This window comes from Molothrus ater, chromosome 6 (assembly GCF_012460135.2).
Source record: "Molothrus ater isolate BHLD 08-10-18 breed brown headed cowbird chromosome 6, BPBGC_Mater_1.1, whole genome shotgun sequence".
Classification (NCBI taxonomy): domain Eukaryota; kingdom Metazoa; phylum Chordata; class Aves; order Passeriformes; family Icteridae; genus Molothrus; species Molothrus ater.
Window position 1 is genome coordinate 24,919,425 of NC_050483.2, and position 15,353 is coordinate 24,934,777.

Genomic DNA, 15,353 nt, shown 5'->3' on the forward strand with positions numbered 1-15,353 from the left:
AGTTGCTCTAGCTGTGTCTTCAGGCTGGTGATCACTCAAGAACTGCGATGTAAAGTCAGCTAAGTGTTACTGGCTAATTGGCAGTGAGTTTGCCCAGCAGCCAGGTGGACCTGCCCTGCACCACTGCCCCGGCCACCCTGGCTGGGCTCCGAGTGCTTGCAGCAGGAACGCTTTCTGCCCGCACTCTGCTCTGGGCTGTGGGCTTTGCTCTGGCATGAGCATGCACTCTACAGCAGCCCTCCCATCGTGCCATCTCCAGCCACTTAGAGGTGTAAGTGCAGACATTATCCCTCCTGTCCCCTGAAGTGCTGCTCCGGGAGCTCAGCTGGGCCGATGGGGTCACCGCTCCCCTCCCGGCGGTGACCCCTGGCCTGGGAGCGCCACTGAAACCACGAGTGCTTCACTCGTGACAGTCTCCAGAGACAGGCAGGTACGTGCTTTGCAGTCTCTTTCGCTTACAGCACACCTTTGTGTCCCCTGGTGTTGGACACAGCCCTTTGGGGGCTGCAGGTCTGGCCTGAGCCCTCCTCCGTGAGGCTTCTGGGCCTGCTCCCCCCAGATCCCACCTGCCTTCAGCCCCTGCACCCCCACCTGACACAAGGGCTCCTGCTTCCCAGGACATCTCAGCTCTTGGAAATTTTCAGATTGGAACAAGAGCCCAGAGTTTGAAACTTTGCAAAATGGGAATCCCACTCCTCAGGGGCCAGCAGTGAGGGGAGGCTGCCTCACTGCCTCACTGCCCAAGCAAGAGCAGTGTTCAGTGACAGCTGAGCTGCCCCATTGCACTGGCTGTGTCAGACAGGGAGCACATCCTCCATGTTCCCCAGCTGCCAGGAACATGCAGCTGTGTGAAGCTGCTGGCTGGTTCAGGGCAGGAGGCTCTGAGCTCTGGACCTGCCCCTTGTCCTTGCAGTGTACACAGACAATGCCTTGGTCAGTGTTTTCCAAAGGGTTGTTCGCAAGCCTTGAGGAGTCAGGCTCCTGCCAGACTCCAGGAGCTGCTGCCTCACTGAGGAGAAATTCCTGCTCCTTCACATTGTCCAGTCTGCCTGCTGGTGGTGCCCACCTCTGCAGAAGGATAACTGTGGAACTTCTCTGTCCTTCCTGACCAGCAAAGCTGTTTAGTCACCTTGCTTGGATTGTCAGGAAGGAGGATTCGCCTCCTTCTGAGGCTGAGATTATCCCAGCAGGCTGGAGAGGACCTCACGGGTTTGTGTGGCTTACTGGCCTGGATACAGGAAGCATTAGCTCACAGCTAAACATCGTGTGTGTGTCTCTGGCTTCCAGGGCACCATGGTTCTGCAAACCAATGCAGCAGCTGCCCTGATACAACAAGGGATGGCTCCACAGTGGCAGGCCAGAGTACTGTTCCACACACAAAAGCTGCAGTGGGGGGAAACTTTCTGATAAGTTGCTTTGGCCCTCAGGCCTAATTTATTGCCTAAGGAAGAAATTATTTTGGTTTTGAGACCAAACTGTTTTCATTCTGGTTAAAAAGAAGAGTTCTAAAGCTGGGGGAAAGAAGGAACAGTTTGATGCAAGCATTGCATAATGTAAAGACAGATCTTGAATCTCATTTTTGCCCACCTTACTTCAAGCAGTAGGAATGACCAGACTTGCTCCTACTGGAGCTGCTTTGAGCTCCTAAATGGCGCACATGCAGATTTGAAGTCTAGTCCGCTTTGTGGTAAGCAAAGCCTTGCTCACTGAAGTAATGCCTGTGTGAGAAATAGCCTGTGAAAACTTCCCAGACAGTTTTGTTTTTTTCTTTTCCTCCTTGGAATCATGGAGAGAGAAACTGTAAATACTGTCCCTTGGTTATCAAGCATAGAACTGAGTGTTATTGTAGTAGCTTGTAGTCACAGAGAAATACAATCACCTCTAGAAATTCTAGCAGCTCTGATCTCTTCTGTAGCACCTAACAGGGCATGGAGGAACCTTTCTGCAAGGAAACCTGGCTGACCAGTAAGTGTTTCCTGGGCAAGGTGCCACATGAGGTGTGACAGAGTTTGTGTGGCCCTTATTCAATAGCTGCCTCTCTGAGATGTCCTCATCTCCAGCTGTGTCAGGAGTTTTGAAACTAACCATCAGTTCCTGTAACAGGTTTAGAAGATTTTGCAGAGGCCACCCAATGTTTAATTACCATCTTGGCCAGGTTGCCCAGAGCCAGCCTACATGAGAGGATACACAAAATGACAGTGAGCAGCTGATGAGAGATGCAGAGCAAGAGGAGCCCTGCTGGAGCCAGCCAGGTGCTGTGATAGGAAGGGAATTTTTCCACAAGTCTCAGTGCATACAAAGAGCCTGTGTCTTTGTTCTCTGCCCTGACACACCTGACCCACATGACAGCTGCTTCAGGACTGTTAAAAAATATTTGTGAGCAGTTGAAGAAAAACATAGGTCCAGAAATTTGAGCTGCTGGGACTCCCCCAGCCAGAAACTCTTCTTTAAATGAAACGATAATGTCCCTCTCATGTAGGCACTGTGGGAGCCCTTCCCTCCCTCAGCTGCATCCCCAGGGGCCCTAAGACTTCTGCCTCTGCCATGGGCTCCGGGCTGCACTGCTGCATTTTTTATTCAGTGTTGGGTGTTGTTCAGCCAGAGCAGCTGCCCAGAGTCGTTTGCCAGCTCCTTTTGAGATGTCCACAAGAGGGGGCAGCAATCTCTTAATATCCCTCTTGGTGTTGCCCTGGACACTGTACTGTCAAAGCAGCAGGGACATGGTGCACTGCTGGAGTTGGTGCTGAGTGTGAGAAGTGAGCTCCATAAGGTGTGAGGTCCTGTTCCCTTCATCCCCATCTGTATCATGGTCTAATGTTATGGTCAGTATTATGCTCCCCCAGGTCTCAAAGCATCATATCCACCTGCCAGACGGGGAGAGGTGGTAAAACCTTCAGAAGAACAGAGGATTGACTTAGGGTCTCCCACACCTCTTGTGGGCATTCTGTGCCCTGGGTTTACTTCCCTTTGGTTTTGTATGGGTTACACAGAGGAAGCCCCAGATACTGGGGTCACCAGTCCAGCCCCAAAAACTTATCAGTGTGACTTTAAAAAAAAAAAACAACCCACATGGGTGCTTCTCTTTCTTTAGCTATTTGGATCAGTTTCCCAGATTTCCTTTGCTCGACTGCTGTCCCCAGCTTACACACTACACTTTGAAAGAAATAAGAGACTTTTTCCCGGTAATTGGAGGACTTCAGGCAGTAGAACCTTCATTAAAACAAAAACAAGCCAAAACGGTTCTTTTACTAGAGTGTCATCAAATTTGGAAGCTGGTAGCTCTGTCTCCCAAGCTTCGCCATACAACCCTTCCCTGCAAATCTACATTAGAGGACGATGGGGCATTTGTGACACACTTGAGGTGCCTCAGCAGCTCTAGGGAGCTGTGGGGTCATTGCCTGGACCATGCAGCTCTGCAGGCGAGCAGACAGGAGCTGCTGGCGAGGATGCATCGCTCTTATTCTAATGTCCTCGCTAGAGGTTTTTGGTGCATGGAGTTTCTGTTAAACCAGTTTGAACTGGTTCTCTCTCATATTTAGAAACTATCCCTGCTTATGCTGTAGAATTACACCCTGTCAACAAATTTTCCTTTCCCTCTCCTCTTAGTATTTTGGGATGGGGGAGCTCTTCTCCCCTTTACCCCAAAGTCTGGGCTAATCTGACTTAAACGGAAAATGAATTTCCCCAGAAATCGCTTCTTGCTTGCCATGTCGTCAGCTAGCTGATCCATCTACCACTCCTCTGCTGCTCCGCCGTGCAATTTCCATCCTACTTCCATTCAGCGACTAAGGGACTGGCCAGACACAGAATCTGTGCAGAGCACAACCCCTCAGGTAAAGGGAAGAGATGGCACAGGGTGTATGTGCCCAATGCCATTCTTCCCATCCCCTCGTATATGCACATTCTCAGCCAGAGAGGCTTTATCTTCTCTCTTTTCTCTTGCATTCCCATCACATTACCACTGTCTTAAGTATTCAAGGCTGTAAAACCCATGCAAATACCCGGCCATCACAAAATGAGTAAGCATCTGGAGGGCTCTGCTTGGAAATAGTCAATGTACCAGACATTGCAATTTAAATATTAAAGTGTTGTGTACTGGGGCAACTTCCACTGCTGGCAAACCCTGGGGCAAGTGGGTGAGGTACAGAAGGAAGTCCAAGTACCAAGAAAATAGCTTTTTGTTTTCATCAGCATTTTTTCACCACTAGGCCCCTCTTTCTCCACAAGGCCCTGGATTCAAAGAACTGATCTAAGACCTGACATGCTGTACCTCACAGCAGGTGTTTCACAATCCACTGCAGCTTCTTCCAGAACATGTGCACTGGAGGTGAGCTGTGCTCCTTCAGATGGGCAATGGTCTTTATATTGCCAAGTGTCAGGCAGGTCCATTTGGTGGGACAGGCTGCAGGGACATGGTTTCTCTGCTGGGTGAGCTTTCTGCTGGGCTGTCCTGGCCCTCTGTGTGGTGGGAGCCTCCAGCCAAGGGTGCAGGGCAGGGTAGGACCCCTGGGTGAGCAGCAGCCTGCAGAGTTGATGGTAAAAATTGAGTCCAATGGAGCAGCTCAGCATGACAACTCAGTCTGTCCTAGAGCTAGCCCCTGCTGAAGGAGTAGCTCTACACTCATTTAGCTTTCCTCACATTAGTGCTGCTGGCCCTGAAACGTCTTGGAAAAAAGCAATTCACTTTTCAGGAATCTGTTTTCTGCTAGTACAGCTCCTTGAACCAACACCCCAGGGCACCAGCTGAGCACCAGTGCTGGCAGAAGAGAGCCTACAGGAGCATGGCTTGGAGAGCATCTCTGAGGGAAGCTACCCATAAACCTCAAACTATACCCATCGGTCCTGACATCCCCCCATGCCCCATATGCTCTGGCTCTACAGTGCTGGACTGAGGCTCTAGGAAACTGCATCTGTTGTCCTGCAAGTCATGTTGCTCTTGGCCCTCCCCATGGTTCAGAGCTTTCCCCTACACCATTTGCTGGTGTTTGGGTAGGCAGCTTCCCTGCTGTCCTGCTTTGGCCCGCAGTGCTGAAGCTGAGGGAGCCCAAGTGCTGCCCTAAACTGCCCTTATCTGCCCTTTCACATGGACCCGCAGCAACCTCATGAAAGGCTCCTGCTTCCCCCATGCCTCCGGGCTTTCTGCAAATTGCCTCATCCAGCTGCTGAGAAATGGGGGCTTTCCCAGCTTTCTTTTTCCCCCACTACATTCAGGTTTATGTTAATTGGGCGTGATTAACTATTCCAGCGGTAGGCTGGAAACTCTTCTGACTATCTTTTCCAAGGAAACCATGAAGGAAGAGCCAGGAAACAGTGGTGGTGAAACCCACATATGAAACTGCAAAAGCTTCTCCCTTGAGCCTGGAATTCTGCAGCAGGAGAGCAGGCTACAAATGCCCAGGAGTGCAGTGTCAAGTAGAACCTGTCTTTGGGAGAAAAGTGACCAGTGATTTTGCATAAGTCAGAGAGAGCAGGCCAAATATTTCCTGGCAGGGTTGCATGTGTGACCATCAGCAGGTCAGGAGAAAAGTTTTTTTGGTTTTTTTTCAGGAGTGCCAAAAAGCTCGTCAGGTTTCTAGGCTGGAGGGAACAAAGCCCTTTGTCCCTGCTCCCCCTTCTGTGCTCAAGAAAGTTCCTCCTGAAGTTTTTGTGGCTGAGTTGATCACAAATCTCAGAAAACCTGCAGACTGGGCTCTTGAGTCTCCCTTTACTTGCTGTCTTCAGCAGAAGCAAAGCAGAAATGCATAGTGGTTGTCTTCAAACCTTGAGAGGAAACTGAGGAAATGAGATGGCAGAGAGCACAGGATGCTTGTCCTTCCCTGGGAGATAACTGTCTTTCCTGACTCTGTCCTCCTAATGCCCTTTTCACTTCATAACTCCTAATGAGCTTTCCTTCTGAGATGGCATAATTGATATGTAATTAATGAAATTCAGAACAGTTAATCTCAGTTTGTAATTGGCTTTGGAGTATGCTGTTTCTGTTTCAAAATGGAGAAGAGCTTGTGTGCCATCGTTTGCTTTGAGTGCTGCCTCTTCTTACCAAGCTCAGAGCTTGGTCAGACCATACAAAGATTGTACTTTGTAGGGTAGGAGAAAGGCAAATGTTCTGGATAGGGAGGGTCGTTTGTCTTCTGTAGAGAGAGGATCATGTTAAACTGCAATGACTTGTGAATCTACCTGGTCCTGTAGCCAGGGCCTCCTCTGCCATCCCTTTCAGCAAGCATATGCGCCTTGAGATGCGCTGCAGAAATCACTGAAACCTCCTCTGTCACCATCCACTTGCTTCCCAAGTTCTGCAATGGAGATGCCACATGTGGATGAGTGTTTCCTCTCCAGAGCCATTTCTGGTTCCTGCACATGAACCTGTGGCAAGGGCTGCCAGCTGACTGGCACACTCATTGCAGGGTGGCTTGGCCACCTCTCCTCCACAGGAACACGACCAGCAAACAAGCCCCATGCTCTGTGCTGCTCAGCACCCCAGTTCCCACTGCAGTCACTGGGCAGACTGGGCTGTGGTCAGGCAGCAGACAGGTAGAACCAGTACCTGAGTCATGACTGGGCTTGTTCAAAGTCTTAACTTCCTATTGCTCCTTTGCCCCTCTCCCTGTTCACTTTCCCATAAACTCTACCTTTGTTTGACTCTCAGCACACCCTCCTTTCCTGTTTTTCTGTTTTTCCCCCAGAGACTTCTGATATGCATTGCAAGATGTCTGGAACTGCCAGATTGTGTGGCACAATCTAAATATCACAGCATCAGGCAGGAGATAGCATCTTTCTCCAGTTGCAGAAGCCCCATGTCTCTCTGTATGTTCCTGGACACGGTAAACCTTCTGCACCAGATGTAAGGGTGTCACAAAAAGGAAGTGATAATAATTTTTCCCAGTTTGAACCACTAAGGGGATTTTTGGCACTGTGCAAACCACTGCAATAGCTGTCTGGGTGGGACACTCGCAAACTTTGCAGAAATCGCTATGGGAACCCTAATGATTGAAAATATACCTGTCTGTAAAAAACAAAAAAAAGTGCCTCTGATTTGAAGAAAGCCAACCTCAGTTGAGCAAACAGCAAAATTCAAGATAAGGAAATGTTCACCCCAGTATATCCACACTGGACCCACACTCCAGCTCCTATCTATGGGCAATGTCCAGCAATCGTGTGAAGATAAAAACAACCTGACTGTTCTCTCATCCAGCATAATGGTGCTTTTCAGCAAATATGAACCAAAATGTCCTCTCCAGAGTGCCTTTCATCTTCTTAGAGCAGAAGACGAAACAACTCTTCCTTAAAATGTTCAGCGCTTGACTAGCCACCTCCTTGTGACCAGACTGCTGCTTATGTGGCACAGGTTTGGGGCTATCTGCTGAGAATGTGCTCATGGTGTTTTGGGTAGATTTTTGTGAGTCCAAACCTGTTGGGGGGCAGAGTCCTTGCCCCAGCTGAAGCAGTAACTAAATCAGCTCTCTGCCCAGTTTTCCCTGGAAAAAAGTGGCAATCAGGAGCCCAGGCTCCTCATTAAGGACGCTGTTACAAGGGAAAAGATGATGCATGGTGCATCTTAAAAGTGGCCACTGAAAGCACTGAGACAAACCATGCTTGGTTCCTAAACAGGTCAATGCTCGTTTGTGCTGCAATTAGAGTGGAATAATACATGTTGTATATGGTACAGTCCAAATTTCTCATAGAGATGAGTGTTGTGGAGCTGGGCAGAGTTCAGGAGCCAGCCCCAGCCTGATTGTAATTGTGAGGCATGGCAGTCCTTTGAAACTGCTTTCGGTGCAGGACTGGAGAGGGCCTCCTGACTCATGTCCACTTACCTTCTATTTTAGACAGCTTTGTCATCTAGTAGTTTTCACAAACAGTACATGTTTGGTATCCAAGGGAAGGGGTTATCCTTACAACATTCCATCTGCTAAACTCTCCAGAACCTCCAGGCTCTGTGATGAAAAAAAATCTGCTTTCTAACCTGTCATGAATTTTGTCCAGCTCATACTCACCTAATTTTTGTCCAAAATTGCTCTTTTGTTTATAAAGCTTCTTTTCTATTCCTAGCATCATGAGCAGGCTGAGAATCTCATGATGAGGTTATCCAGTGTCTGTGCTCAACTTCTCCTTGCAGTTCGTCCCAAACTGCAGTGTGTAATCGTTAAGAGCATTGGACCTCCTGGGTCCATAGTATTAGCAGTGAATCTCACAAAATAAGAGAGAATTCAGAAATTCTTGGGGTGTCTAAAGAAACTAAGACTACTGATCAGCTCTAGGACAAATTAGAGGGACTACCCTGCTGTCCCAGCATCGCTGCTCCTCCCAGGCAAGGGCTAGTATCCAAGAGGATTCTGCCATGGCCAGTGACTCTGTCTAAGTCACTTGTTTGCCAGCCATACTTAGCCAAGGTTTAGACAGGGTGAGAGGAAAGCAAACCTCCATGTTTTCATGACGAAATATATTTTAACATAGCAAGACCTGTTTGCTTATTTAGTTTAAAAGCCCATCCGTTTTCAACCTCCCCAGACTCTCAGGAAGCACCCCTCCCCTTTGCCTCTCCAGTCCCCAAGCCTAAAGCCTTGCAGGTTGTCATTGCTGAATTGAGACAGCTATTTAAATTAGGGATGGGAGCTCCATTGATGCTCTCTGCTTCACAGATACAGAAGAAAGAGATCAACCCAGCTCTGAGGAGTTTATTAGCTGATGCAAGCATGACCCCATGCCATCTAAACCTCCAGGAAGCAAGTCAGATTGATGCTCTGCTGATAAACATATCAGCAGCTGAGGAGCTGAGCACGGTGTGGCTCCCATAATTACTGACTCTGGTTCAAAGGCTTTTATGCAAAGGAACAATGGGCACCAAAACAGTTTTGTAGCCTGTTATGCACTGCAGTGTTTTGCTGTGAAGGAAAGGCTTGCCCCGAGAAGCCTGCTTTTAATGTCCCTGTCCTCTTACCTCAGCACAGAGGTAATTCCTGCTGGTAAGGAGGCTATTGTCCACTTTTTAAGAACAGAAGCCAGGGGTTGTACCTGTTGGTTAAGGAGATGAAAAAAAGGGTCTTTGTAAAAAGGGAAGTGCCAAGCAAAAAAATGTTCTTCTCATTGCAAATCTGTCCCTATTATCAGAGGATTTCCCTGTCACCAGCAGTGCCTGGGATGGAACTGACAGCTCATTTGTTTTGCCTTTGCTGCCAGCACAGGAGCACATCTGTGCATGTCATTAAGTAGTGTGCAGAAGACATTTACATTTTTTTCCTCATGTCCATTTTTCCTCTTTGCTCACTGAGGTTCTGCCTTTGAAATTAAGTCTGTGTTCAGCATCATCTGGGAAACTGTGGGATGTGAGATGCTGCCCAGCCAGGCCCTGCCATTCCAGGGTGCTCTCAGAGCTGCTCTCACCTACGTCAGAACCAGCTTCTTCTTGTGCAACTCTGCAACCAGCCATGGATATTATGGCTGGGCAGCTTCCTTATACCCAGAGCAGTATTTACTTTGCAGAGGAATGCTTTGTGTAAAGCATTCATGCCCTGCTCACTCAGCAGTGCTGAGGCAGGACTCTCTGTGCAGCACCTCACATATGGAGTGAGTCCCTGCAAGGTGCTTTCCAGCCTTTATGAAAGGCAGGCCTTTTTCCAGTTCCCTGGGTTTCTTAGAACTCTGACCCTTGTACACAAAACTAGATTATCCCTTACAGTCTTTCATCTCTTTACTGGGATGTGGTTTATTTTCATTCAGTTGCTTTTCTTCCTGCTCATTTTTCCTTCTTGACCCCAGAACAGCAAAGCAGTGTATTTACACAGCAGCCAGAGCTACAGAAAGCGCATCCATGCTATTGCAGAAGAGCAGAATTCTGTCCTAGATGATGGATTGCTTGGAGGGCAAGGGAAGAAATAAAAGGGCAGTGATCTGCATGGAGTTATCCCAGCGGGCTCCTAACACCTGTACTTTTCCAACCTCATTTCATAGCATGACAGGTGTGATGTGAAATGCTCTGCTTCCTGGCCAGCCAGAGAGCTTTTGCTGCAAGTCATGATGGAAGTGCAATTTTAAACCAGCAGGCTTCTATTGCTCTCCTGCAAATGCTTGCTCGGATCTCTGGAGGTACAGGCAGGCTGGTAGGCCAGGGTCACCTGAGTGTTTATCTACAGTCAGGGTCTCTGTGAGGTTGGCACAGACTTCGGCTGTAAGGAAGCCTACAGCCAGCATCCAGGAGTGTGTGTTGGCAGGCTGAGCTGAATAACAAAAACATGAATTAGTTACTAATAGTAACATAGTACCTACTTCATATTGTGCATAATACTAATTTTCACTTTTCTTCCATGCGCTGCTGGAACTCAATTTCTTCTCTGGGGCATATATTCATACTGCTTTGGAATATTTCTGGCAAATATTCCAATGCAGATTTTTGTTATAAGATACACTGAACCCCAGGATTTCTGTAGGACAGAAAACTTCCCCTCTAGGAAACCATGAATTCTTTCTCTCATAAATGAAAGAAGCAGCATGGTGTGTTCACCTCTGAGATCTCTTTTCCCACAGACACAAGGGATCTTGAAAGAGATATCCTTCCAGCCAGGGCTCTGATGGTATCAGAGCTGCAAGGGCTGAAGGTGCAACTTGTTTCTTTTCAGCAGGAAGGCAAGAATCCAGAAGATGACCAAATCAGGAATGGTCAGTGTGGCTGGCTTTTTTCCAGGGTTCATAAAGACTCACTGCTGAGAATAGGCCTGTAATGCAGCAGCCCTGGTTGCATTGCAATGGGTTATCACCAAAATGGGACTGTTCCACACAGATCTATTGGAAAAAAAATACTTGATCAAAATGTGAAAATGTTGGTTAGATAGTTCCTGGCCAGTACCAGCCTGTAACCCTTTTATCAGTCATGCTGTGTGAGATGAAAAGACAGGTATGCAGAGTACATGAGGCTGTGTAGTAGTTGGTGCTTGCTCCCTGCCAGGAGAGTTTCCCAGGAATAGAATGACCAAAGGCAACAGCTGAGGACTCCAGTCAAAGGAGATGTCTGGAAGAACCTTGCAGGGGGAAGCGATCTTGCAGTGAGTCACCCTCGGCTCAGGTCTGATATCCCTGCCCAAAGAGGCAAAGGTAATTGCCTCTGATTAATGCTGGCAAACTTCTGTGAACTCCAATGAGGAAATGAAAGGACTGACATGCCTCTTTGAGATGGGGGTAAGATAGAGTACAGCCAAGTGTGGGAAGAAAATTAAGCTGAGATGTAGTTTTTAATTACCAATAAAGCCATGCTCTAGAATAGAGGGTTGAGAACAGGACTCGGTCTCTTCCTACTCTTTGTGATCCTTGATGTATAGAAAGGAGTTTAGGGAAGAGCAACCCAGGATTGCTGTGGAGTCCCATTTGTAGCATTTAAATGCTTGTGCTGCCCCCTCACCCTTTCTTGCTCAGAGGCTGTAATTATTTAGACAACAGATGTAGCCAGAGATTTCCAGTGGATGCCAATAAAACACGGAAGGGCAGCATCAGTGAAGTCAGCACAGATATTTAGCAGAAGAAACACTACATCTTTACTGGCTATTTATGTGGAGGAGGCAGGAAGAAGGCTGCACCCCAGAGTGTGCTGTTTCCTCTTGGTGAACATCCCAGGTGCTCAGCAGCCCCACTCTGGTCTCACCTCTGGAGGAGGGAGAGGGGAACGGTCCAAGCAATGCATGACAGCAAGTGGCAGCACAAGGCTTTCATGCCCCTTGGGCGCATCTGTTTGCAGCTCTGTCAGGAGGCATGGTGAGAGCCTGGTGGTGCTGAGCTCACGTTGTCCAGCCACGCCGAGTGTCGTGACAGCAGCACGGACTCCAGTGTGGGTTTGGACATGACTGCCCAGCCACCAGCTGCTTACCCAGAGACCTTGGCCTGCTTGGAAGCCTGTGCTGCTCATCAGCTGCTCTTGTCTACTGAAGCCCGCAGAGGTGTCTCAGTATTCAGAATGGCTCTTCCTCCTCTGCCCTTCCTAAAAATGATAGACTCAGAATGGGATGCCGTTTCTACACCCATAATTAAAGCTAGTTCAGACTCCTGTTCTGGAAGAGTTCCTGCTGCTGCTGGGCTCCTGGACTTTCTGTGTGGTGTCCTCTCATCCACATGGGCTGTGGCTATGCTTAGATAGTGCTGCCTGTGCTAAAGGCATCACATGAAAGAAGCAGAACAGACATGAATGTCCCACATTCTGCTCTTGGGCCCATCTCTTTATTTGAACCAGGGACTTGATAGCTATGTGAAGACACCACATTTGAGTCTTCTTCCTCTCTCACCACATTACCAAGGTGGCATATGCACTATTAAGCACATGCACTATTAAGCACATGCACTATATGGTCTGCCATGTGATTCATGTTTCCTTCAGCAATACTAAAGATATTATAAATATATAATATTATAAAGATAATATAATATTATAAGATATATATTATAAAGATATATTGGAGATAATTGCTCTCAGAACTGGATGTATAACCAAGAGAGTTTGATTTTCCAGTTCTCTCTGGAAACTCACAGAGGGCAATAATGGACATATTTCAGGACTTTTATCCCATTTTAAGGACCATGAAAAAAAGCATTGTCATGTTCCTGGCAATAACCTTTCCCCTCCTATGGCACCCTCTGTGTACCAGTTCATAAATGTTTATCATACTCCATGAAGGGGAAGGAACTCCATTTTGCAAATGGAAAAGGGAAGTTGTTCACCCAAAACTGCACAGGGAGATTATGTTAAAGCCTGGGATAGCATTTCCAGGTTTCTGATGACCTAAATTATACTTAGACTTACCTTCTCCCTCAACACCTAATGCAGTATCTTTATTATCCAAAAAGAGATGTTTGGAGATAGTGAATAAGTGCACTGCATGTAAAGCTAGGATACTGCCATTACTGGTACTCACAAGGCAGGCAGGTACTGCAAGAAGTCCTCTTCCTCCCAAAGTATGGTTATTTTATTTATTAGCACAGAGTCCCTGTATTTCAGGTTCAGCATCCTTTGACAGGAGTTTTGTACATATAAGACTTTACTGTTAGATGCTAATAATTTATTGCTCTACAAATCTATTTGGCTTACAAGAAAAAAACCAAATCATACTGCAGAAGATATCACAACATTAGACAGCCTCTCCTACCCTCCCTTCAAATTATACACTGCTGCCCAGATAATATTCCAGGGTGGCTAACATCTTTCATCTGTTCTATGTTATTAAAACCCCTTAGCAAGTGGAATGAAAGTTCCTCCTTGCTATGTATAGCACCATGTGTACAACTATTCACATCTGGGACTACAGCCTGGGTACCCACACTTGGATCTTTATGGTTTGGGTTTTGCAAGCCTTTTTGTCTCCGTGCCTGCCAAGCCTCTGGCTGGCCGGTGGCATTGGCACTCCGCAAGAAGCCTGCTGCTCTCCTTTCCTGGCAGAGGTTTCACAGGGTTTCAAAGTCTCCCTCCACTGCGGTTATTAAAGGCTTTTGTTTATCTTGTGAAATCTGCCCTGTGAATGCTGACACTGACTGAAGTGCTGGGAGAGTTTCCCTGACTCTTCCTCTCTCAGTCTCTCACGGGTCTATTCCCATGAAAATGATCTCAGGTGTGCTGTGCGTCATCAGCCTGCCCCGGGCGCTCCCTGCCTCGCTGCAAGGGAAGATGAATGCGCTCTTTCTGAAGCTCTGCCCGTAGCTGGGTGCTCCTGCTGCCTCCTCACTGCGGAAAGCCATCCCAGCGGCTCCGGCCGCGCAGGCACCGGCTCTCCCCGGGCACAGCCGCTCCCCAGGCGCGCAGCCCTGCAAAGGGCTCCCTGCAGGAGAGCAGCGAGGGCTCTGCAACACCATCGAAACCCATGGGCACTGCTTGGGCAGCATTTTCCCAGCCTCTCTCCCATCCAGCCCTGCAGGGATGCAGCCTCTGACGGGAAAACCAAATCCTCCCACGATGAGCTCTCCTTCAGCACGTGATGCTGACTTTCCCTTTTGGAGGAGAAAGGCTCTCCAGTCTGTAGGGCTGAGGTGTTGACCCACCTTCCAAGGGAGATCCCAGCTAGATCCTTGGCAGATTCCAGCTACATCCCTGTGTCCCGGCTGCCAGTGAGCAATATAACCAGGTGTTTACCTGGAGAAGCAGAGAGTTAAGCGCCGTGGCAGGGTGAGATGCTTATGAGGATGGTGGAGGAAGGGACAAGCCCACGGCTTGAGCGCCCTGAGCTCCCTGCAGAGTTTAACATTTGTGATGGCACCACCATCACCACCATTCACATGTCGGTAACTGCTTGGCAATCTCCAGTGCTGTCCCCACCAGGAAATTCCACCATGCCAGCAGCACAGTGACTGGCAGTGCAGCCACAGGAAGGGGGCTTTGCTGTCTGTGATTGATTCGCTAAACTGGGCTCTCTTCCACAGGAGGTCGAACCCTTCCACCCTCACGACCGGCAGAGCCAGGTCCCATGGGTGGGCTCCTGCTGCCAGGCTGGGGGAGCAGCAGGCACCAGGCCTGGCTCTGAGGCTGCCACTGCAGTGCTTCCTTCTGCGCTGAGAGCCTGGGGAAGGTTTCAGCAGCGCCTGGCTCACTTTCTGAGAAAACAAGGAAAAAGAGCTTTACCCCAGACCCTGGGAAGCCCGTGTATTTTCATTGTATTTTAATTTTAAGAGATTGTCTGCCCCGCCCAAGATTATCTCATGGGAAAGAAAAGCCTGGCTCAGTGACTCGTGGTGAAACTTGTCCAACAGCCAAATTTCTTTGCACCTGATGTTCCTCCATAGCAGCAGAAACCAGAGTATTTCAGTTCACAACACTGCCCTAGGGGCAGTGCTGAGGATAAGGGGTTGGAGGGGGAGGATGGGACCCACATCTCCTCCTGCTCCTCTAGAACAAGTCCTGCAAGTTTGGATGCCAAGCAGCTCAGTCTGGGAGCTGGAAGGGGCATGGTGTCACCCTGGGAACCAGGATCACATGGGGCTGCAGCAAAGGGAACCTGTCTCAGGGATAAGTTGAGACATACCCTGCCCTCTTGTGCAATAGGTCTTTGCAAGTACAATGCTGTACTTATACGGTGGGAATGGGGAGCCCAGGGCTGGACTCTGCGGAGGCATGAGTAAGCAGCTTCCAGGAGACCCAGGTGCCAGCTGGGCCAGCTCTTTGATTCCTTCTCTGGGAGCAGATGCAGACCAAGTGCTGGGCCTCAACCAGCATTCTCCACTACAGGAAGGACAGTCTTACAGCCATACTGTAAAGTTCAAGTGGTTCCTTTGGAAAAATGCTTTAGCTCCTAGGCTCACTACAGAGTGATTTAGCACGGTCAAAGAGAGGCAATGATGTAAACTGACTCAAGATGTACAAGCAGACCTTGTGGCCAAGGGCAGCATCCTGGGCA